This window comes from Mirounga leonina, unplaced genomic scaffold (genome assembly GCF_011800145.1).
Source record: "Mirounga leonina isolate KUSES-001 unplaced genomic scaffold, KU_Mleo_1.0 Mir_174, whole genome shotgun sequence".
Lineage (NCBI taxonomy): Eukaryota > Metazoa > Chordata > Mammalia > Carnivora > Phocidae > Mirounga > Mirounga leonina.
The window spans coordinates 4,432,302-4,458,162 of NW_023270451.1; the positions used below are offsets into that span (position 1 = coordinate 4,432,302).

Consider the following 25,861-nt stretch of genomic DNA (forward strand, 5'->3'; position numbering starts at 1 on the left):
GAGTTCTGGGAACTTTTCCTCTTCCCTCAAATGCCTTTGTCCTTGGCTGAAAATTCTCATTCAAACATCATTCTTTTACACTCTATTAATTGTTTCAAGGAAAACTTTGTACAACACAAACACCTTTTGAGAAGAGTAAGTGATTCAAAATCAGAACTTTTAAAAGTCTGCCCCGCCGAGGGACGTCACTCTGGTGGCTAAGCGGGGGGTGGAACCCTCCGGGACAGCGTGGTCTCAGGACCCTCGGGGTCACAGAAAGACCGGGGGCGCCTGAGTGCGGCAGAGCTCCCAGGTATCGGAGCAGGGAAGCCGGCTGCAGAGGCGGAGCCCAGGCGCGGGCTCTCAGCTCGGGGTCGCCATAAACCGGGATCCGCGGCACAGTCGGGCCCCTGCTCCAGCAGCAGGGACCCAACAAGCGGCAGATCCGGGGAGACTCACCTTCCTCCCCCGGGAGGAGCCGCGCGGGAGTGCACCGCAGGGATCTGCTGGGTTTGGAGACTCCACACGGGTCGGGTGCCAGAGATAGAAACGCGCGGTCACAGGCCGGGCGAGCACGGGGTGCGGCCGGAGACTGGGGAGACGGGAGTGACTGACGGCTTTTCTCTGGGGGCTCACTGAGGAGCGGGGCCCCAATTCTCGGCTCCTCCGGGGCGGAGATTAGGAGGCCGCCATTCTCACTCTCCGCCTCCAAAGCTGTACGGAAAGCTCGCAGGGAACAAAAGCCGCGGAGAGCAAACCCGAGCAGATGACTTAGCCGGGAGGGGGCAAGGGCGGGGCACTTCCGCCTCCGGCAGAGACATTTGGAAACCACGGCAACAGGCCCCTCCCCAGAAGATCAGCGAGAACAGCCGGCCAAGACCAAGTTTACCGATCAATGAGAACGGCAGAACTCCAGCGCTAGGGGAATAATGCACATAGAATTCACGGCTTTTTTACCATAATTCTTTAGTCTTTCAAGGTTAATTTTTTTAACTGTCTTTTTGTCTTTTTATTTCTTTTTGAATTTTTCTTTTTCCCTTTTTCAACCAACATCTTATCAATCCCTTTTTTTTAAAAAAAATTTTTTTATTTTTCATTTTTAGAGTCATATTCTATCCCTTCATAGTAGTTACCCGTATTTTTGGCTTATACATATAAGTTGTTCTCTCTTTAAAATTTTGAGATAGTTTCTTCTAACAGATTAAAATATACCCTAAATCTCTAGTATATGGTGTTTTCTATTCCCCTGCCTGATCACATCCTCTCCCTTTTTTTTTTCTTTTTCTTTTTTCTTTTTTTAAATCCTCTTCTTTCTATTTTCAAACAACTTCTTATCAATTCCTTTTATAAAATTTTTTATAATTTCCATTTTTACAGTCATATTCCATCCCTTCATCATATCAACCCTTATTTTTATACATATATAAGTTTTTCTTTCTTTAAAATTTTGGGAGGCACTTTCTTCTAAAAGACCAAAATACACCCCAAATCTAGTGTGTGGCACTGATCTATATACCATATAGATCATATTTGATCACACTGTGGTGTTTCTTTTGTTGTTGTTGTTTTGTTTTGTTTGTTTTTGTTTTTATCTTTATCTTTTTCTTTTTTCTCTCTTTCCCTTTCTTATCCCACTGCTTCAGGTCTTTTCTGATTTGTTTAGAGTATATTTTCCGGGGATGTGGTTACTCTGCTAGCATTTTGTTCTCTCATTAATCTATTCTCCTCTGCACAAAATGACAAGACGGAAAAAATCACCTCAACAAAAAGAACAAGAGGTAGTACCGACTGCCAGGGACCTACTCAATACGGACATTAGTACGATGTCAGATCTAGAGTTCAGAAACATCACTTTAAAGATACTAGCTGGGCTTGAAAAAAATATGGAAGTTATTAGAGAAACCCTTTCTGGAGAAGTAAAAGAGCTAAAATCCAACCAAGTAGAAATCAAAAAGGCTATTAATGAGGTGCAATCAAAAATGGGGGCGCTAAGTGCTAGAATAAATGAGGCAGAAGAGAGAATCAGTAATATAGAAGATGAAATGATGGAAAATAAAGAAGCTGAGAAAAAGAGAGATAAACAACTATTGGATCACGAGGGCAGAATTCGAGAGATAAGCGATACCATAAGACGAAACAACATTAGAATAATTGGGATCCCAGAAGAAGAAGAAAGAGAGAAAGGGCCAGAAGGTATAATGGAGCAAATTATAGCAGAGAACTTCCCTAATTTGGGGAAAGAAACAGGCATGAAAATCCAGGAAGCGGGCGCCTGGGTGGCTCAGTTGGTTAAGCGACTGCCTTCGGCTCAGGTCATGATCCCAGGGTCCTGGGATCGAGTCCCGCATCGGGCTCCCTGCTCTGCGGGGAGCCTGCTTCTCCCTCTCCCACTCTGCCTGCTTGTGTACCCTCTCTCGCTGTGTCTCTCTCTGTCAAATAAATAAATAAAATCTTAAAAAAAAAAAAAAAGAAAAGAAAATCCAGGAAGCACAGAGAACCCCTCTCAAAATCAATAAAAATAGGTCAACACCCCGACATCTAATAGTAAAACTTACGAGTCTCATAGACAAAGAGAAAATCCTGAAAGCAGCTCGGGAGAAGAGATATGTAACCTACAAGGGTAGAAACATTAGATTGGCAACAGACCTATCCACAGAGACCTGGCAGGCCAGAAAGGACTGGCAGGATATATTCAGAGCACTAAATGAGAAAAATATGCAGCCAAGAATACTCTATCCAGCTAGGCTGTCATTGAAAATTGAAGGAGAAATAAAAAGCTTCCAGGACAAACAAAAACTAAAGGAATTTGCAAACACAAAACCAGCCCTACAGGAAATCTTGAAAGGGGTCCTCTAAGTAAAGAGAGAGCTTAAAAGCAACATAGACCAGAAAGGAACACAGACAATATACGTAACAGTCACCTTACAGGCAATACAATGGCACTAAATTCCTATCTTTCAAGAGTTACCCTGAATGTAAATGGGCTAAATGCCCCAATCAAAAGACACAGGCTAACAGACTGGATTAAAAAACAAGACCCATCGATATGCTGTCTGCAAGAGACTCATTTTAGAACCAAAGACACCCCCAGATTGAAAGTGAGGGGGTGGAAAACCATTTACCATGCTAATGGACACCAAAAGAAAGCTGGGGTGGCAATCCTTATATCAGACAAATTAGATTTTAAACCAAAGACTGTAATAAGAGATGAGGAAGGACACTATATCCTACTTAAAGGATCTATCCAACAAGAAGATCTAACAATTGTAAATATCTATGCCCCTAACATGGGAGCAGCCAATTATATAAGGCAATTAATAACAAAAGCAAAGAAACACATCGACAACAATACAATAATAGTGGGGGGCTTTAACACCCCCCTCACTGAAATGGACAGATCGTCTAAGCAAAAGATCAACAAGGAAATAAAGACTTTAAATGACACACTGGACCAAATGGACTTCACAGACATATTCAGAACATTCCATCCCAAAGCAACGGAATAAACATTCTTCTCTAGTGCCCATGGAACATTCTCCAGAATTGATCACATCCTAGGTCATAAATCAGGTCTCAGCTGGTACCAAAAGATTGGGATCATTCCCTGTCTATTTTCAGACCACAATGCTTTGAAACTAGAACTCAATCACAAGAGGAAAGTCAGAAAGAACTCAAATACATGGAGGTTAAAGAGCATCGTACTGAAGAATGAATGGGTCAACCAGGAAATTAAAGAAGAATTAAAAAAATACATGGAAACCAATGAAAATGAAAACACAACTGTTCAAAATCTTTGGGATGCAGCAAAGGCAGTCCTAAGAGGAAAGTATATAGCAATAGAAGCCTTCCTCAAGAAACAAGAAAGGTCTCAAGTACACAACCTAACCCTACACCTAAAGGAGCTGGAGAAAGAACAGCAAAGAAAGCCTAAACCCAGCAGGAGAAGAGAAATAATAAAGATCAGAGCAGAAATCAATGAAATAGAAACTAAAAGAACCGTAGAACAGATCAATGAAACTAGGAGCTGGTTCTTTGAAAGAATTAACAAGATTGATAAACCCCTGGCCAGACTTATCAAAAAGAGAAGAGAAATGACCCAAATCAACAAAATCATGAATGAAAGAGGAGAGATCACAACCAACACCAAAGAAATACAAACAATTATAAGAACATATTATGAGCAACTCTATGCCAGCAAATTAGATAACCTGGAAGAGATGGATGCATTCCTAGAGATGTATCAACTACCAAAACTGAACCAGGAAGAAATAGAAAACCTGAACAGACCTATAACCACTAAGGAAATTGAAGCAGTCATCAAAAATCTCCCAAAAAACAAAAACCCAGAGCCAGATGGCTTCCCAGGGGAATTCTACCAAACATTTCAAGAAGAATTAATACCTATTCTTCTGAAACTGTTCCAAAAAATAGAAATGGAAGGAAAACTTCCAAACTCATTTTATGAGGCCAGCATCACCTTGATCCCAAAACCAGACAAAGACCCCATCAAAAAGGAGAATTACAGACCAATATCCCTGATGAACATGGATGCAAAAATTCTCACCAAAATACTAGCCAATAGGATCCAACAGTACATTAAAAGGATTATTCACCATGACCAAGTGGGATTTATCCCTAGGCTGCAAGGTTGGTTCAAATCCGCAAATCAATCAATGTGATACAATACATTAACAAAAGAAAGAACAAGAATCATATGATCCTCTCAATAGATGCAGAAAAAGCTTTTGACAAAGTACAGCATCCTTTTTTGATCAAAACTCTTCAGAGTATAGAGATAGAGGGTACATACCTCAATATCATAAAAGCCATCTATGAAAAACCTACAGCAAATATTATTCTCAATGGGGAAAAACTGAGAGCTTTCCCCCTAAGGTCAGGAACGCGGCAGGGATGTCCACTATCACCACTGCTATTCAACATAGTATTGGAAGTCCTAGCCACAGCAATCAGACAACAAAAAGAAATAAAAGGCACCAAATTGGCAAAGAAGAAGTCAAACTCTCACTCTTTGCAGATGATATGATACTTTATGTGGAAAACCCAAAAGACTCCACCCCAAAACTGCTAGAACTCATACAGGAATTCAGTAAAGTGGCAGGATATAAAATCAATGCACAGAAGTCAGTGGCATTCCTATACACCAACAACAAGACAGAAGAAAGAGAAATTAAGGAGTCGATCCCATTTACAATTACATCCAAAACCATAAGATACCTAGGAATAAATCTAACCAAAGAGACAAAGGATCTGTACTCAGAAAACTATAAAATACTCATGAAAGAAATTGAGGAAGACACAAAGAAATGGAAAAACGTTCCATGCTCATGGATTGGAAGAACAAATATTGTGAAGATGTCAATGCTACCTAGAGCAATCTACACATTCAATGCAATCCCCATCAAAATACCATCCACTTTTTTCAAAGAAATGGAACAAATAATCCTAAAATTTGTATGGAACCAGAAAAGACCCCGCTTAGCCAGAGGAATATTGAAAAAGAAAAGCAAAGCTGGTGGCATCACAATTCCGGACTTCAAGCTCTATTACAAAGCTGTCATCATCAAGACAGCATGGTACTGGCACAAAAACAGACACATAGATCAATGGAACAGAATAGAGAGCCCAGAAATGGACCCTCAACTCTATGGTCAACTCATCTTTGACAAAGCAGGAAAGAATGTCCAATGGAACAAAGACAGTCTCTTCAACAAATGGTGTTGGGAAAATTGGACAGCCACATGCAGAAGAATGAAACTGGACCATTTTCTTACATCACACACAAAAATAGACTCCAAATGGTTGAAAGACCTCAATGTGAGACAGAAGTCCATCAAAATCCTAAAGGAGAACACAGGCAGCAACCTCTTTGACCTCAGCCGAAGCAACTTCTTCCTAGAAACATCGCCAAAGGCAAGGGAAGCAAGGGCAAAAATGAACTATTGGGACTTCATCAAGATAAAAAGCTTTTGCACAGCAAAAGAAACAGTCAACAAAACCAAAAGACAACCGACAGAATGGGAGAAGATATTTGCAAATGACATATCAGATAAAGGGCTAGTATCCAAAATCTATAAAGAACTCATCAAACTCAACACTCAAAGAACAAAGAATCCAATCAAGAAATGGGCAGAAGACATGAACAGACATTTTTCCAAAGAAGACATCCAAATGGCCAACAGACACATGAAAAAGTGCTCAATATCGCTCAGCATCAGGGAAATCCAAATCAAAACCTCAATGAGATACCACCTCACACCAGTCAGAATGGCTAAAATTAACAAGTCAGGGAACGACAGATGTTGGTGGGGATGCGGAGAAAGCGGAACCCTTCTACACTGTTGGTGGGAATGCAAGCTGGTGCAGCCACTCTGGAAAACTGTATGGAGGTTCCTCAAAAAGTTGAAAATAGAGCTACCATATGATCCAGCAATTGCACTACTGGGTATTTACCCCAAAGATACAAAAGTAGGGATCCGAAGGGGTACGTGCACCCCGATGTTTATAGCAGCAATGTCCACAATAGCCAAACTGTGGAAAGAGCCAAGATGTCCATCGACAGATGAATGGATAAAGAAGATGTGGTATATATATACAATGGAATATTATGCAGCCATCAAAAGGAATGAGATCTTGCCATTTGCAACGACGTGGATGGAACTGGAGAGTATTATGTTGAGTGAAATAAGTCAAAAAGAGAAAGTCGTGTATCATATGATCTCACTGATATGAGGAATTCTTAATCGCAGGAAACAAACTGAGGGTTGCTGGAGTGGGGGGTGGGGTGGGAGGGATGGGGTGACTGGGTGATAGACACTGGGGAGGGTATGTGCTCTGGTAAGCGCTGTGAATTGTGCAAGACTGTTGAATCTCAGATCTGTACTTCTGAAACAAATAATGCAATATATGTTAAGAAAAAAAAAAAAGAAGAAGAAGAAGAAGGTAGCGGGAGGGGAAGAATGAAGTGGGGGAAATCGGAGGGGTAGACGAACCATGAGAGACGATGGACTCTGAAAAACAAACAGTGTTCTAGAGGGGAGGGGGGTGGGAGGATGGGTTAGCCTGGTGGTGGGTATTGAGGAGGGCACATTCTGCATGGAGCACTGGGTGTTATGCACAAACAATGAATCATGGAACACTTCATCTAAAACTAATGATGTAATGTATGGGGATTAACATAAGAATAAAAAAAAAAAAAAAAGAAGAGTAAGTGATTAACAATCACCCACACCAAAGTAAGTATTAGCCTGTCATGTGGGAAGGGAGCAGTGAGTGTCCTGAGGGAAAGAGGAAGAGAGCTTTGTTGGAAGAGAAAGAAGAGCTCGAAGACAAGGGTCTCCAAAACATTTCTGTTCATATATTCCAGCCCTGCCCCCAAATTTAAAGAAACTAATGTACCCCCTTTGTACATTTTTCAAGTTAGCATCTAAAATTCTTTATTGTAAAATTAAGAAGTTATAAAGGAAATATATCAATATTCTCAAACAAAACTCTTACATCACTCTTTTAAACATATCCAATGGAATTTAAATACCATAGAGATTGGATACCCATTATCATTCATTTTAAAAAAATGAGGCCCAAGCTCTTTTTGGCAGGAATTTTTATACCATTCCTTTGCTCCATTAACTTGTATTTGACTTCCACTGTCCCCACGAATTATTATTCAAACATGATATATTTTCACCCTTGAAAATCTTTTCTTGATTATCCTATCCTAGCTATCTGAAACAAAGAAGTATATAAATTAAAGTTTTTAAAACTATAGGTTGCAAAAAGTTTTAACTTTTTCTTCCAAATGAAGAATTTATAATTACTAGTAACATATAAATATTAGTAGTGTATGAGTGATCAAAACAATGTATGTAAATTATAAATTTTGATAAGCTATCAAAGTAAACTGTTCCTAGAAATGCAGCTCTTAATGGTGTGTTGTTATTCTTATGGTTAATCAAATTCATATATTCCTAGATTAATATTTATTACTAAGATGAAACAGGGCTCATTTTCAATTTGATTCCTATTTTTCGTCTTTAATAATAATAATACCAAACAATTATTTGAACAGATTTTGAGTTATATGCCAAAAATGGCAGGGTGATCTATTCAAAAATTATTTAATAATTTAGTTAATAACAATTTCACTTAAAGTTATTTCATCAGATAATTTAATTAAGTTTAGTATTATAACATTAAAATTAAGGTTAATGTTTAGATCTTTTAACTCATTTTTTAAAATCGGGGTATAATTGACATATAACACTAGTTTCAGGTGTATAACATAGTGATTCCATATTTGTATATGTTGCAAAATAATCACCACAGTAAGTCTAGTTAATATCCATCACCATACGGTTACAAATTTGTTCTTGTGATGAGAACTTTTAAGATTTACTCTCTTAGGAAATTTCAAATCTTTTTTATTATTATTAACTATAGTTGCCATGGTGTACATTACATGCCCATGACTTATTTATTTTATACAACCGGAAGTCTGTATCTTTTGACCCCCTCCCTTCTCCAATTTTGCCCATCCCCCCACCCCCCTGCCTCAGGCAAATTTTAATTCATTTTAGAAAATAGAAACCTGTCTAGTAAAAGCATGTGATACTTATTAATTAGAGTCATTAACTTATTCATTAGAGTCATTAACTTTATCAGGTCTGAGAGTGTACCAAAAAGACTTTACAAAGATTTCTCAAATGACTATCCATTATACCTGCTTTCTTTCACTTAAAGGCATCTTCTTTAACTCCAGGTACTCAGAAATAGTTGGAGGAAAAAAAATACCGTTCAATACCCACTCGCCAACATAAACTTTTTTATAACATGACAAATTTTGGTCAAAACTCTGGAACTTTAGATCTAGCTCATTCAATTTATGGAAGATCCCTTTGATATAATTGGCAAAGCAGTCTTTATTGTCAAATAATTGGCTTGACAAACTCACATTTCATGAGAAACAGTCTAGCCTCATGTTTCGGTTTAACAAATGTGTTAATACACATCTTTGTGACAGCCACCTCCTCACTTTGGATTTTTAATTCTCAAATAGAGAGGTAGATAGGGCGTGAAGCTCTGCCAAGAGTTTGTTGCAAGAATCAAATAAACTGCTGTCATCTTCAATATTTGTTTTTATGGTTTGTTTCGCTCTCAAAAAACTCTCCCTCAGGAGCAACGCATTCTTTGATAATAGTTGGGGAATGGGAAAAGTGAGGTCATTAAAGGAAAAACTACCATCACTATGGGACTTCAGAACATCTCATAGAACCAGCATACTTGCTCTCTGAGACCATGCTTGGCCGGTAACAGAAATGTGTCTAAGACAGGGAAGACACAGCCCTGACTAAGTGTTGTGATGAACACTTTTTATAAAGCAGGAAACAGGTGAGTATGAAGGAGAGGTAGGAAGGAGCTGAATCCCAACATGTTCACTGCAAGCCCCCTCTCTGGCAGATCAGTTTTAGGAAAGAGTATACGTGCACACACTGAGGATCTAGAAATGGATTCCCTTATATTCTCTGTGTGTGCCCATTGCACAGACACTCTCTGTGAGTCCTGGGAGCCCTCGAAGCCCACTGTGGAGTTCTCTGGCCTTCAGGATCCAAGAGGAGGATGGAAGGCAGTGTAGGATCAGTGTCTGAGTATCCAGACAGAGAGATTAGGAGAGCAGTTGGCTACCCTCTGACCAATTGTGCAGGTTTTCCTAAGGAAGTCAGACTTCCTAATTTTTAGGTTAAGAGAACCAAATCCCTTATTTGCCTACAGCAATGTACACACCCAATGTGGCAGGAAGTATATTTTCGTTGCTGCTACGTTGTTCAATGGTTAAATTTAGGCACAATACAAAGTATTTTAAATGGCCTCTGGTCAGCCCTGCCTGTAACACTCCTGACTCCCAGACCTCACTCCTAGGCTCAGGCATTAGGAGGACTCAGATTGCTTCTAACCATTTAAAATTCCCCACCCTGGGACCCCACTCAAACCTTCTTCCCTTATTCTCTGAAATTAACCTCACTCAGCTCCCTCCCAATCCAGACTCTCAGTCTCTCTTTATGGTTGACTTTCCCAAGGAGGAAAGTGACCTGATTTTCCAATATGCATAATTCAGACTAAAGTGTGAATGGTCAAAAGCCTTAATTCTTCCTGAGGTTGCCTCCGCTCTAAAAGAGGAGTTACTGGTGGAATATGGCCAGAGTTATTTTGTTTGATGGGTAGAAGTAGAGAAAGGGGAGTTTCTTTTACTCTCCTCTCCCCACTACAGAAAAATAGAAAGTCAGCCATTTTGTTTGCCTCCCCCTACTCCCAAAATAAAAGGTCTTTCTATGCCTAACCTACTTACAAGTACATTCAGGCCTCTATCTTTTAGTGGTACATCGTGCACTTGGGAGGACACCATTTAAGTAACTGACCCACTAGAGAATGGGCTCAAATAGCACCCTTCTGGCTTCATGACAGGAACAGGCTTCCCGAGCACTCACCTGATCAGAGTGACTCAGGCTGGGGAGGAGATGTATTCGTCTACACCGCTAAGAATGAAGAGGGCAATTCTTCCTGAGTGCCACCCAAAGACTTAAAAGGTCCTGGTATTTTCCACACATGGATCCCCCATACCCTCCAGATGGACCCCCAGTGTACCTCATCTCAAGGGCTGCCAAGAGATGGAAACAATTCTTTCTCCTCATAACGCTTTTGTTTCTTATGCCAATGAATTTTTCTAATTAGAATGAAATCATACTACTACAAGGCACAATTTCTTTATAATTCCAGTCATTCTACTAATCAGCCGAGGTTTATGTCACAATGCCAGTAAACAACAGCAAAAAATAATAAATACAGCCTGGAGGAAGCTGGAGGACACAGCCCTGGCTTTTTACTTCTGGAACAGTCTCTCTGACGCCTGGCTAGCAAACTCTCTCGCTATTTGCATTTTGTGATCCCAGTTCTTTGAACGGGGTACTCCTCTGTCATGGATCAAAGTCATGGAACCCAATGAGTTCTTTTAGATCTTAGAGTCAATTACAGCTTAAAGAGTGACAACAAATGAAATTTGGCATCAGACTTTATTTTTAGTGCCAAATATTAAAAACCAAACCAGGAGACTGTTAAAGAGTAAAACCTCTCAGGGAATTAATCTTCAATGCAGATGAATCCCCCTGGGCATTTGGATGGAAAGATGTGTTTTTAAGCCGCTATTTTGAAAATCAGAAAGTTCACAATCAAAGGAGCAAATTTTTATTTACTGTCTTTATATCAATAATTAATTCCCAATTTCCTTGTACCTCATACACCATCCCACAATCTCACTACGTAAGGTGCCAGTGGGCCAAGTCTGTGGAGGGTTGGCTCTCTACCAAACACCACAACTGAAAGCGAAAGAAGCAGGGAAAAGAATGAATGTGGTAGGTTATAAGTATCTTTCACTTTGTGTCTGCCCCCGAGCGGTCATGGGCTTGGATTCCCTTCAGTGTAAACTATCTCAGAGGAAAGGAGGGTCATTGCTAAAGGAGGTAGGTTGCTTTACATGATGCTAAAATTTTGTAACTGTGCCAGGTTTTAGACATCATTAAGCCCAGCTAGTGGTTCTCAACTTTGACTGCATATCTCATCACTCTGGAGCATTTAAAAATGTCTAATACCTGAGTTCTACCTCAAATGAGTTAAACAAGAACATCTGTGTTGAGTCCCACATATTGCTATTTTAAGTTTCCCCAATGGTTTTTAACATGTGCCGCCAAGTTCGAGAACCATCCCCATTTCACAAACACAAACAGGGAGCCCCAGGGAGAATGAGTGACCTGCCCAAGGTCCTGTGAACTAGTTTTCAGCTGAACCATTCCTAGTTAACTGCTTTTGTGACATCCTCTATCTCTGGTGAATACTTCCCAAGTTTCTAAATAGAGATTGGTTGGTTCATTGAGGCAACAAATTATTTACAGAGCACCTACAGGATATCAGAGGCAGTAGGCTGGTGGCTGGGGAGAAAATAGTGAGCTTTTTACAAGAGGGATTTCTGCCCCCAAGAGTTTCTGCCCCCAAGAGTTTCCAGTCTAGTGGGAGAGACACACATTATGGAATAATTATAAAATAACTGTAAAATTGTGGGGTGCCTGGGTGGCCCAATAGATTAAGCATCTGCCTTCGGCTCAGGTCATGATCCCGGGGTCCTGGGATCAAGCCCGCATTGGGCTTCCTGCTTAGCGGGGAGTCTGCTTCTCCCTCTCCCACTCCCCCTGCTTGTGTTCCCTCTCTCACTGTATCTCTTTCTGTCAAATAAATAAATAAAATCTTAAAAAAAATAACTGTAAAGTTGTAACTGTGTCAAGTACTGGGAAGGAGGTGTTCATGGTAGCCTAAGAGGCTGGACTTCTCTGCAGAGGTTAAAAAGTGAATGGGAGTTGAAGGAGATTAATTAGGCAAAGGAGGGAAAGAAGATTGGGGTTGTATGAGAGGGACTTCTTGCTCTGGGTAGGACAATGGCACATATCGAAAACTCTGTGGCAAAAGACAACATGGAATGTCCTAGGAGCTGAAAGAAGGCCAGTGAGGCATACAGGGAAGTCTTGGGAGAGCTGACAACCATGTTAGTTGATGTCATTTATAAATATGACCTCTACCTAAAAGATGTACTGAACTCTGTCTCTAGAGGCACAGTGAAATAATTTACACACATCACAACCTTGTCCCCTCACATTCAATTTAAAACAAACACATGATGCGTATCCACAAAGATTCAAACAGGCTGTGGACCCCCACTTGGCCAGTGGTTCTCAACCCTGGCTACACTTGGCCATCACTTCAAGACCTTTAGAAGTGCTAATGCACAGGGTGCCTGGGTGGCTTGGTCAGTTAAGCTGCTGACTCTTGGTTTTGGCTCAGGTCATGATCTCATTGGTTGTGGGATCGAGCCCCGCATGGGACTCCACACTCAGCAGGAAGTCTGCTTGAAGATTCTCGCCCTATCCCTCTGCCCTTCCCCCCACTTGCATGTACACCCTCTCTCTTTCTCTCTCTCTCAAATAAATAAATAAATCCTTTTTAAAAAATGCTAATGCCCAAGAGATACCTTAGATCAACTTAATCAGAATCTTTGCGGTAGTGGTGGTGGGGAATCCAGGCACTAGTATTTTTGTTTAAGCTCCCTTGATTATCTCAAGGGAGATCAAGCCAAGATTGAAAACCACTGAGGATCCGATCAGGCAGAATACAAGGAGAAGAGAGATAAATTGTGTTTGTATTTGCCACTCTCCATCTTTAATTATTGCCTCCACTTGATGCATTAGGACTCACCATGTAATGGAGATCTCCTCTGTGTTGTAACTTCTTAATAAACAGCGGGATTGGAATTAAAACTGCAGGAACACCAGGGAAAGCTCCTAAATGAAAAGTAAAACTCCCTGTTCTCATTTCTTCTTTGCATTCTCTCTTCTCATCTTCAGTCTTTCCCTTTCTACTGGTTCTATGCATGTTGTTTCAAAAAAATAAAACCTCTTTTGAGATCATTATAGATTCATATGCAGTTGTAAGAAATATGTACCTTTCACCCAATTTCCTCCAAAGGTAACATCTTGCAAAACAACAGTAGGATATTACAACCAGGATATTGACATTGACACATTGAAAACACAGAACATTTCTATCACTACAAGGATCCCTCATGTTGTCCTTTAAAGCCACAACCCCTCCAATACCCTCACCTACTCCTTTACCCCGCATCCGCCAATCTGTCCTCTCTTTCTACAATTTTGTTATTTAAGGAATGTTAGGTAAATAAAACCATACAGTATATAGCTTTCCGGGATTGGCATTTTTCACTCAGCATAATTCTCTGGAGACTCATCCAGGTTGTTTCATGTATCAATAGTTTGTTCCTCTTAACTGCTGAGCTGCATTCCCTGGTATGAATGTACCACTATTTGTTTTAACTGTTCATCTATTAAAGGACATCTGGGTTGTTTCCAGTTATTGGCTATTACAAATGAAGCTGCTGTGAATACTTGTGTACAGGTTTTTTGTGAATATATGTCTTCATTTCTCTTGGATAAATAAATGTCCAGAAGAGCAAGTGTTGAGTGTTAATGGTAGTTAAATGGTTGGTTTTCTTAGAAATTGCCAAACTCTTGGGATCCCTCCATGGCTCAGTCGGTTGAATGACCTACTCTTGATTTCAGCTCAGGTTATGATCTCAGGGTCATGAGATGGAGCTCTGCATCGGCCTCCACTCCACGGAGTCTGCTTGTCCTTCTCCTTCCCTCTCTGTCCCTTCCGACTTTTATGCTCATTCTCTTGCTCTCTCTCTCTCTAAAGTAAATAAATAAATCAATAAATCTTAAAAAGAAAGAAACTGCCAAACTCTTTTCAGAGTGGTTGTACCAGTTTATGTTCCCACCAATAATGTATGAGTGATCCAGTGTCTCCACATCCTTGCCAGCATTTGGTGGTGGCACTATTTTTTTATTGTACCATTCTGATGGGTGCCTAAGAAGGTCTCCTTGTGGTTTTAATTTGCATGTCATTAATGGCTAATGATGGTGACTATCTTCTTTTTTTTTTTTTTTTAAGATTTTATTTATTTATTTGACAGAGAGAGGCACAGCGAGAGAGGGAACACAAGCAGGGGGAGTGAGAGAGGGAGAAGCAGGCTTCCCGCCGAGCAGGGAGCCCGATGTGGGGCTCAATCCCAGGACCCTGGGATCATGACCTGAGCCGAAGGCAGACGCTTAACGACTGAGCCACCCAGGCGCCCCGATGGTGACTATCTTCTAATGTGTTTATTTGCCATTTGTATATCCTTGTCAATGAAGTGTCTTTTTGTGTCTATTTTCTGATTGGATTAAACAATGAAGTGTCTTTTCATGTCTGTTTTCTGATTGGATTAAACAATCCAATTTTTACTGTTGAGTTTTGAGAGTCCTTTATATGCCGTATATGCTACTCAAATATGTGGTTTGCAAAATACATTTTCCCATTCTATAGCTTATACTTTCACTTTCTTAACAATAGTTTTACATTTTTAACAAAATCCGATTTGTCAATTTTTCCTTTTATGGACTGCATTTTGATGTCAAGTGTCCTTAGCCTTAGCTCACAAATATTTTCACCAATAATTTTTTTCTAAAGATTTTATAATTTGACATTTAAATCCATAAACTGTTTTGAAATAATTTTTGTATAAGGCTTGAGATTCAGGTCAAGATTCATTTTTATACCTATGGATGTCTAATTGCTCCAGCACCATTTGTGGAAAAGGCTATCTTTCCTTCATTGAAATGCTTTTGCACCTTTGCTCATTTGGGGGTTCTTTACTTTGTTGCATTAATCTATGCATCTATCCCTCCGCTAATACCACTCTGCCAATCTGCATTTTATTTGCTGTGTTTAGACCATTTACATTTAGAGTAATCATTAATATGTTAGGACTTAAGTTTATCATTTTAATTTTTTGTTTTGTTTGTTCTCTTGTTTTTGTTTCTCTGTTATCATTCTCCTGCCATCCTGTGGTTACTTGAACATCTTTTTATAATTCCATCTTGATTTATGTGTAGTGTCTTTTAGTGTATCTCTTAGTATAGATTTTTTTTGGTGGTTGGTCCAGGTAGTCTGTTATTATACATAACTTTATAACGGTCTATCAGTGTCATGATTTAACCAGTTTGATTGAAGTATAGAGACTTTACCTCCTTCTACATCCTTTTTCTCTCCCTTATTTATAAGATTGTCTTAAATACTTCCCCTGTATTCATTTAGAATGAATTATGTTATCATTTTTGCTTCAATTGCCAAACATAATTTAGAAAACTCAGGAGGAAAAAGAAAGCTTATATTACCTATATTTTCGCTTATCACATTCTTTCTTCATTCTTAATGTTCCAGTGTTCCTTTTCTTATTGTTTCCTTTCTGTTCTGAGAATTTCCTCCAGCCATTCCTTCAGGATAAGTCTCCTGGTGACAAATTCCTTAGTTTCCCATTACCTGAGACCATGATTTCTTTCTCATTCCTGAAAAATTCTTTTTGCAGAGTATAGGATTTGTGGTGGATGGTCTTTTATTTCAGCACTTGAAAAATAAGGTTCTAATTCCTCTTTTCCTCCATGGCATCTGATGGGAAATCCATCATCATGTGAATGTTTTCCCCTATAGGTAAGTTGCCATTTTATTCTGGCTGCTTTAGAGATTTTTTTTGGGGGGGGGAGAGGGGTCTGTTTTCATAAGTTTAATTATGAAAAGTCTTGGTGTGGATATCATTGGGTTTATCCTGTTTCTCCTATTCAACTTCCTGGATCAGTAAATTTAGGTCTCTTCCCAGATTTGGGAAGGTTTTAGCCAATGTTTTTTTTTTTTTTTTTTTTTTTTGGACTTATAGATTTTTATTTTCTATGCCCATCTATTTTTTTTTCTTTTTTATTATTATTATGTTGTTAACCACCATACATTACATCATTAGTTTTTGATGTAGTGCTCCATGCAGTACGTGCCCTCTTTAATACCCATCACCAGGCTAACCCATCCCCCACCGCCCTCCCCTCTAGAACCCTCATTTTGTTTCTCAGAGTCCATAGTCTCTCATGGTTCGTCTCCCCCTCCGATTTCCCCCCTTCATTCTTCCCCTTCTGCTATCTTCTTCTTCTTCTTCTTCTTCTTCTTCTTCTTCTTCTTCTTCTTCTTCTTCTTCTTTTTTTAACATATAATATATTATTTGTTTCAGAGGTACAAGTCTGTGATTCAACAGTCTTACACAATTCACAGCTTAGCCAATGTTCTTCAAGTATGTTTTCAGCCCCATCTTCTTTCTCCTCTTCTTCTGAGACTGTGATGACATGAATGCTACATCTTTTGTTTTATTCCCACAGGTTCCTGAGGTTTTCTTCATTTTCTTTCTGTCTCTTTTCTCTGTTTCTTAGCTTCAGTAACTTCTATTGTTCTCTCTCAGTTCACTGATTCCCCTGACCTCTACATTCTGTTGTCGACCCCATCCACTGAGCTTTTAATTTCAGTTAGTACCTTTTTCAGTTCTAAATTTCCATGTGGTTTTTCTTTATATTCTCTATTTATTTGCTGGGACTTTCTACTTCTTTCCTGAGGCTGTTTTATTTCATTTGTTTCAAGCTTATTCATGCTTACTCATTACTCATTTATCATAGTTGCTTTCAAACCTTTGTCAGATAATTCTAACATCTCTGTCATCTTGGTGTTGGCATCTATTGATTGTCTTTTTTTTCTGTTGGCTTGAGATCTGCCCGGTTCTTGGTACAAGTGACTTTTGATTGAAACTTGAATATTATCATGGTATGTTATGAGACTCCAGATCTTATCTAAACTTTCTGTTTTAGCTGGTTTTCTCTGACATCACTCTGGCAGAGGAAGGGGGAGCTGTCTGTGTGGCTACTTCTAGGTGCAGGCAGAACTGCACGTTCCCTCCTTGGGATCTGTTGACACCCAAAGGTGTGGGCTTTTTGTTACTTCTGGCTGGGGGATGGGAGTTCTGGTCCCCGTGTAGCCTCCACTGACACTGTAGTGGGGTGGTCTGGCTGGACACTAGACTGGCTCAACACTCCTCTGGCACTTACCCAGTGGGGAGGGGAGGAGTACTGGTTCCTGGTAAAAAAGGAAGTCCAGGCTTCCCATGTGGTCTCCACTTACACCAACACAGGTGGACGGGAGGAACTCATTACAGCACAGAGAGTGGAAGAATATGCAAGTGTAAGGTCACCATTTGGCTGCTGTTGGCACAAATGGAGGTGGGACCATAGTTTCATCTATAATGTTTGTCTGGAGTAGGCTGGGTCTAGTCTAAGAGTTTTCTTTTTTTTTTTTTAAAGACTTTATTTATTTATTTGAGAGAGAGAGAATGATAGACAGAGAGCATGAGAGGGAGGAGGGTCAGAGGGAGAAGCAGACTCCCTGCCGAGCAGGGAGCCTGATGCGGGACTCGATCCAGGGACTCCAGGATCATGACCTGAGCCGAAGGCAGTCGCTTAACCAACTGAGCCACCCAGGCGCCCAGTCTAAGAGTTTTCTATTTTGCTAGACTGCCCCTTTCTTGGTGCTTTGGCTAGAAAGAGCAGGCTCTTGTTAGGACTTTTTTTGTCAGTGCCCACTGGCATATCTGTGTCCCTGGTTTCTTCAGTTCCAAGTCTAGGAAAACCCAAGGAACTCAGTTCCATGTTCTTTGAAGCCTAATGGTCCCCAGCCCATCTGTCTTCTTCTCTGCACAGTTCAGAATCTCCTTATGTTTGTTTTGTCTATAACGCTGTAACGTCCAAAGTTTTTAGTTGTACTTAACAGGAAGAATAGAGGAAAATACATCTTCTCTAATCTCCCAGAGGCAGAACTTGGCACCATGCTTTAAATATGCACCAGGTCTCTCCTTCTGAAAAAGAGTTTTCTTAATATACCTCCTTAGGCCACATTTTTGTGGCCTCCAATGAAAAACTTTGTGAATTAGTCAGCTATTTCTATTACTTCCCTTTCATTACAACTTGTTTCCTCTGAATTTCCTGGATTTGTGTTTCCATTCCTCAGGCTTCTGCTAAGACTGCTCTCAAAGATTATGTTACCCCACACGTTTTTCTTTAAATTAAATCCAAATGTCTGCTGCATTTAGAATTGTTTGGTCACTCTTGTTAAAATTCTATCTCCCTTGATTTCTATGACCAAATGTTTGAATAAAGACAGCTCTTTAACTGTCTGTATGAGCTTGTGCAAATCACAAAAGCTCTTAGAGCCTCATTTTCTTCATTATAAAATGGGGATTATAATCCTGACCTATACCTTTTAGGGGCAAATTAAGGCCAAGTGATATTATATGTATTTAATGAATATCATTTAGCATCAGACAGTATGGTAGGATATACATGCAGTGAGTATAATACAGCCTCAAGGACGTGACACATAAGAGACAGGTAAGTAAACACGCATGGGGTTAAGTAGGAGGGAACATGATAGGCACAGCAATTGTCCTGGGAACATTTAGGAGCCTTGAGGGCTTGGGCAAGGCTTCCCAGGGGAGGTACATCTAGGCTGAGTCCTGAGGTATGAGTAGGAGTTCAGGAATGGGAGAATGTATGAGATGTACTCTGCATACTCTGAGGTACTGGGAGAAAAAAGTGTATTTTCTGTATAAAAATATTTTCAGTTTTCATGCTATTCCAACGAACTGAAAGTGAAGTTCAATTTCAAAGAAATGTGTACATATTATATGTAATCAAGTCCATTTTCAGCTTTGGAGAAAGATCTGTACAAGATGTCTTTTCGCTATATAACTTCTGGTCTATAACTGTGATCTTTGAAAATGAAGAGTAACTTTTTAAAGACTTGTCATTAATCTACTTGAGAGGGATTCACAATGACATGCTCTGATAATTGTTACAGTGACTAATTCCATTAATTGCCTTTATTCATATTTGAATATTTGGGTTCTTCTACTATAGTCATACATTCATTACCTCGTGCTTATTTTTTTGTATATATAAATATATTTTATATATATGATAATTAACCAATTGCCATATTCCCAGAGAGTTTAAATTTTTTTTCTCTCAAACAAAATAACTCAGCCAACCATGCTCAGACAGTTTCCCCCTCGACACCCATCAAGATCGATGTTGTTATGCCTTTTTTATCTGGAGCTCACTGACAGCTCACCATTCTCCATCTTCACCAGCTCCAACTTTTTACCCTCTGCTTTCTCATTACCTTTAGGCATATCCAGGGGAACACAAGGTTGTTCTTTGTAATTATCATCATCTGCTTCTAATTTGCTCTTCAACATCAGCAATGTGAAAGCTTTTCATTTCCATATCTCATTTCAGTGTGATGGCTTTAAAAATAAATGCAGCCCAGGTAAAATGTTTTCTCCTATTCATGATTGAATGTAATCATGCAGTTAGAAGACAAAAAAAAAAAAAAATCCCACTGGTTGTACGATTTATGTCCAAGGGACCGAAAAGTAATATATTTTCTTTCATGCTCATCTTTCTGAATATTGATTTTGGGAGCCAGCGCTACTCTGACACAACTGCAAATGTTGAAGAGATTTGCTCTGATGCACTACCTCCTACATATAAGCAGTGTGACTTTGTAATCTCTGAAGACTAGGAAAATTTCAGCCAACTCACTGTCCCATTGCTAATGATCGCCAACAAAATACTGCCACAGTAATCCTATGAAGAACAAAGCACACCAAGCCAGTTGTATTCCTTTTTATGATGTTGCTACACAGCAAAAGCAAAGGGATAGTGACCCAAATAGTTTTTCTTGAAATATGGCAAAGGCTTTAACGACTCTGTACACCATGTCTCATCAACGAGGTAGGAAGTAAGGTGTTTATTGTCCTGTTGTAATATGGGTAGGTAGTTGAATGGAGGATGCAACCTGGAGGAAAAGGTGATGTGGTGTGTATTGGAATCAGCCCTAAGAGCACTGTATTTGTATTCAACATTCATGACCCAGAATCAGGAATACATTTACCAAATCTGTGGAAAATTCTCAATCAGAAGGGTTGTCGTTACTCTTAAAACCTCTGACAGCATTGAAAATGACCTTGACATTTTTTGAGATATTTCAGTATCAAAAGAATGCAATTTAATGACATAGAGTAAGCAATGAATGAGAAGACACTTAGGACAAAAATCTAACAGCAGAAATTAAAAATTGGAATAAAGTATAATAAGATAAAAATATAGCAAACAAAAAGAAAACCTTGGGACGTATTAACTATTTATAAGTGTAAAGTGAATACACAATTAACTATGACAATGGGAAAAAAAGTCCATATCATGTCCTTGAATAGCTAAGGGTAAAGGACAACTCCTTCCACTCTAGTCAGTCTTAGCTACATTTTTCTATGATTGTCTCCAGTTTGGTCACTGTATTTCAAATTCTACATGAAAAAAGTAGAGAAGGTTCAGAGATGAACAACAAAGATTAAAGGAATAGAAAATCGGTTCATGAAGATGAAAGGAATGGAGCCATTGCCGGCCTGGGGAGAAATAAGAGGAACAGGTGACTTGATTACTATCTTCAAGTACAGGATGGATCATGCAACTGTGCTGAAGAGTTACTTTCCATTATCAATCACGTAAAAACAAAACAAGACATATAAAACAAGAGCCTAAGGAATACTAGGAAAATGTTGGTTGGACTTAAGAAAAAAAAGAATTTCTTAAATACAGACACCATCACACTATGAAATAGAATATTTGAGAGCATATTGGAAATCACTGCCTTGAGCACATAAAAATGATTTTACTGTTGGGGAGCAGAGGTGGCATAATCGATTAGGTATCCAACTCTTGGCTTCAGCTCTGGTGGTGATCTCAGCACTGTGGGATGGAGCCCTGCTTCGGGCTCCATGCTCAGTGTGGAGTCTGCTTTTCCCTCTCCCTCTGCCCCTCTCCCCTCTCATGAGTATGCAAGGGCGCACGTGTGCACACACACTCGACCTCTCTAAAATAAATAAAATCTTTTAAAAAATGATTCTGTTTTGGGGCACCTGGGTGGTTCAGTTGGTTAAGCAACTGCCTTCGGCTCAGGTCATGATCCTGGAGTCCCAGGATCGAGTCCCTCATCGGGCTCCCTGCTCAGCAGGGAGTCTGCTTCTCCCTCTGATCCTCCCCCTCTCATGCTCTCTGTCTCCCATTCTCTCTCTCAGATAAATAAATCAAATCTTTAAAAAAAATGATTATTTCTTATAAAATAAACATTCATTATGGAACATCTAGAAAAAATTGGTGAGCAAAGAGATGAATATGCAAAGCCAGAAAGAGCTAAATTCTTCCAGTCTCTTCTTCACATCTATGTGTGTGTTTATTTTACCAAAATGGGATAGCTTTGTTTATTCTATGTTTTAACCTGATCTTTCCACTTAAAATTATATGTGATCATCTTTTCATAACTTCATAGTATTCTACTGTCCTATAAAGTTGAATTTAGTTAACCAATTCCTTATCTGGGGTATTTAAAGTTTTTCTAGTTTTTCTTTTTACAAACGTGATGCACATTTATATAATTAAGTATTTGCAAACATATGTAATTACATTTTTAATATAAATTTCTAGAAGCCGATTGCTGGGTTAAAGGTTTGCAGAATTATAAAACTGTTAGTAACTGTTTCTTAATTATATTCCAGAAAACTTAAAAACTTACACTATCACTGGCAGTGTGAAAGAATGCCCTATTCTAAGGACTCAGATATAACTGGGTGTTATCATTTTAAAACATAATGAACATAAAACAACATTTTAAAACTAGTCCTAACCAGAACCATCTTAAAACCTGGTTAGTTTGGGAAGAGAGTTAAATAAACAATAAGAAATACTACTTATGGCCCAACAATACGACATTGGAAAAATAAATGTTGTTAGAAACCCTTTGAGTTGTAAGGGTTAGAAAACTACTTTGGGCAAGTTACACTGTATAAGGGCATTTCACCTTCTTTATAAAAAGCATACCCAAATTCCTCAGGAGGTGATGTGTATAATGGGGCAGGTGGAACACCGCATCCTAGATCCACCCTGGACAACAGGTATGATCTAATGTAATCTTAACATGGAGCAATAATTCAGGCTGTCAGAATCAAGAGCTCTATATGTACCTACTGGCCAAGTGGCTTAGTCAACATGTAGACACTCTTTTTGTGGTCTTTTCCTGAATATCTTTTTGACTTCAAATAAGAAGAGCATAAAACCTTTTTTTTTTCTTAATTTGGTGGTAAGTATTATATCTTTTAAGAACTGAAGCCCTAAATACTGACTTCTTCCCTACTCTGTAGATAAAAGTGGGATGTATTTTCAAATTCCAAACCATAAGACAAAGACAAGTTTTAACTAGTTTCAGTGTTAGCAAATAAATTGTGTTTTGCATTATTACATTTCATATATAACACAGAAAATAATGTGCTATGGTTAGGATACCAAGTCTATGGTTCTTGTGGACATGAACCATACTGAATTAATTGTTGTAATATCCCTAAAATCTCAATAATAATATGTGAAGTTTTGATAATTCATGTATATTTTCACTGAATAATTTTCCTTATAGGTATCTTTAGAAATCTAGTTCTCACTCCTTTGATCAAATGTATTTACAATAAGTAGGCCACAATTTGATTATTTTGAAATTCCATTCAGTTAATTTGATTCCTAGCACAGTACAATTGATCTAATTTACTGTCATCAATCTAGTTATTACAGCCAGAAAAAGAAAAGAGAAAGGACAATAACCATCAAATCAACTATGCTGCAGCTAATTCAATAGCAGAGTCTAGACCAACTGCAGAATATATTTGGTTTTCTTTGAGATTTTTCTTGAGTTACAATATTTCCTTTTTCTCTTATTTCAAGTGGAAATGTATCATTTTTAGAACTCCCTTTAATTTCTCTTAACATACCTGAGCCTTAGGCATCATCAGATCAACTGGCCCAGAACCTCTGAACTCAGTGTATTTTTTTTTTAACTCGGGGTGTTTTATGTGGGCCTCAGAGATGATCAGGGCCTGGGAAATAGTCGTCAAGTTCCCAGAAGAGAAGGAGTGAATGGCTTGTGGGTATGACTCACCACTACATTTAGGGGACAGTGGTAATCTTGAGTTCTACAATTCACGACAAAACCACATGCAAAATGTTCTATTTAGATGGAGTCCAAATTTTATTAACATCTTACTTGCTCTTACTTCAAATCTAAAAATGTTTGCCTTCAGCTTAAATCATATTAGCAGTTGTATAGAACACTAACTCCTCCCAGCTGACTAGAGCAGTTCAGTTGACTGGTTTGGAAGGCTTCATCTTGCATAATAACTTTTAAATTAGTAGAACAGATATTGTTGAAAGAAAAGTGGCATTAAAGTGATATATATTATTGACTTATTATATTGTAAGGAGTCTGTGAAAATATACTTCTGATTAACCAAGGAGTAGTATCTGAAATTCGAAAATTGCTTATTCCTTCCTTTTTTATTCTTTTCTTCCTTCAATCAATAAACATTTATTGAGTACTTCTGCCAAACACTGTGATAAACTTTGGATATATTAATGAGAAAGATGAGGAGGCAAGAGGTAAATACAAAGTTGCAATACAAAATGACACGTGTACATACCATGGTAACTATATACTAGGTAAGCTAATGGGTGAAGCCACCTGGAAGTAGAGGAAATGTGGGGCAGGCCTGAGAGGGCATCTTGGGGACATGTGACACTTGAAGGATGACAGCACATTTAAAAAGTCAGTGGGGATATTCCTGGGAGTGGAGGCTGGAAGATGTGAAGGAGCATGGAGTGTTCAAAGAACTGCACACAGTCACATATGAACAGAAGAGACTATTTATTCTGTGGGCAAGGATTTGCTCAGGAATTTCAGGCTGGTGAATAATCTGATTTGTGTTTAGAAAATTCACAATCTTCTGTGGGGAGGGAAGAGTGTAGAAGAGGGAAAGATCTAAGTCAGGAGGACCAAAAGGGCCTTGTTTATAATGGTCCAGATGAGACAGGATGAGTCTCAAGGAGCGCAGCAGTAATGAGGAAAGAAACACAGTGGATAGATTTAAGAGACAGCACAAAACCACAGAGATCTCATCCCTCACCAACACACAAGATGCTCAATAACAAAATTGTGGAGATTATAGATATATGTATTTCACATCATATATATATATATTTCACTTTCATATAAATTTCACTAACCATCTTTTGGCTACCTTCATAAAGGTGAAATGTTAGCATGTGTTAAGCTTTATAAAGCAAAATTTAGGAAGAAATATTTTGTAAAATCACACACTAGGATATAGCAAATTCTATTTTGTTTTTCAAAATATCTAATATTGATCTCCAGTTGATAAGAAGGGTCACAAAGATACTGATAAAACCAGTAGGCTACTGAAATACATTTCCAGAAGCTGGCTAACCCCCTCACCCATCTCTGAAAAGAACAACTCTCAAAAGAACTATATCACCATTCAAACTAGAGGTTTATGATTACCTGTGGAATTTCTGAGGTGCCAATATTCACCCACATTCCTACTTCTTGGACTCAATCAGTCCTGGAAACAGCCACCCAATCAGGGATGATGCACAACAAATATAAACATTTATCCAGCCACGTACGTACTCAGTTGTACGATTCAATCCTCAGTTGAAGGGATTAATAATCCCTTTCAATGTATTATTCTGTTTAAGAATTCTTAAACAGGATAACACATTTACTGCATTTGGAAAAATAAAAGTTGTAAAACATCTTTCTAATCTGTTGGTTCATTCTTTTATTTTATTTCTGGTAGTGCTTTTGCTTCTACTGTTAAGAAAGCAGTATTAAAAATATAATGGAATCTTCTAAAGCAATTTACCAAGTTCAGTATGGTTTGGGGGTTAAATGTAACTATAACTGCATGTGTTTTATTATCTCGCTTCAAAATATGGATGAGATCATTAGTTTAACAATTTAAACCTCCCAATAAAAAGAAATTAACGTAACAGATTGAGCGAATTCATCTTATTACTAGTCACCAGGCCTCTTTGGGGAGGGAAAACACTGTAATTAATGATACAATTCTGGTGCACTGAAAGCTAACTAAAACACAAAGAACTCCCTCATTTTCTTGAAGGCCTTTCTCCAAAGGCCTGGGAGCCACTGAGACTGGCTGATGGTATAACTTCCCAATAGGGCCTGTACAAGGTGATATACTAAGGTAGTTACTCAAAGGATAAGAACCGAGTCATGCTCGGGGCGCCTGGGTGCCTCAGTTGGTTAAGCGACTGCCTTCGGCTCAGGTCATGATCCTGGAGTCCCTGGATCGAGTCCCGCATCGGGCTCCCTGCTCGGCAGGGAGTCTGCTTCTCCCTCTGACCCTCCTCCCTCTCATGCTCTCTGTCTC

The 25,861-nt window shown here is 39.0% G+C and overlaps 1 protein-coding gene across 1 annotated transcript in view; it reads right to left on the bottom strand.

Annotated features, from left to right (window-relative positions):
* Positions 1 to 25,861, bottom strand: part of LHFPL3 (LHFPL tetraspan subfamily member 3) — a 411,752-nt gene that overhangs the window by 211,496 nt on the left and 174,395 nt on the right. The gene's annotated exons all lie outside the window — the stretch shown is intronic.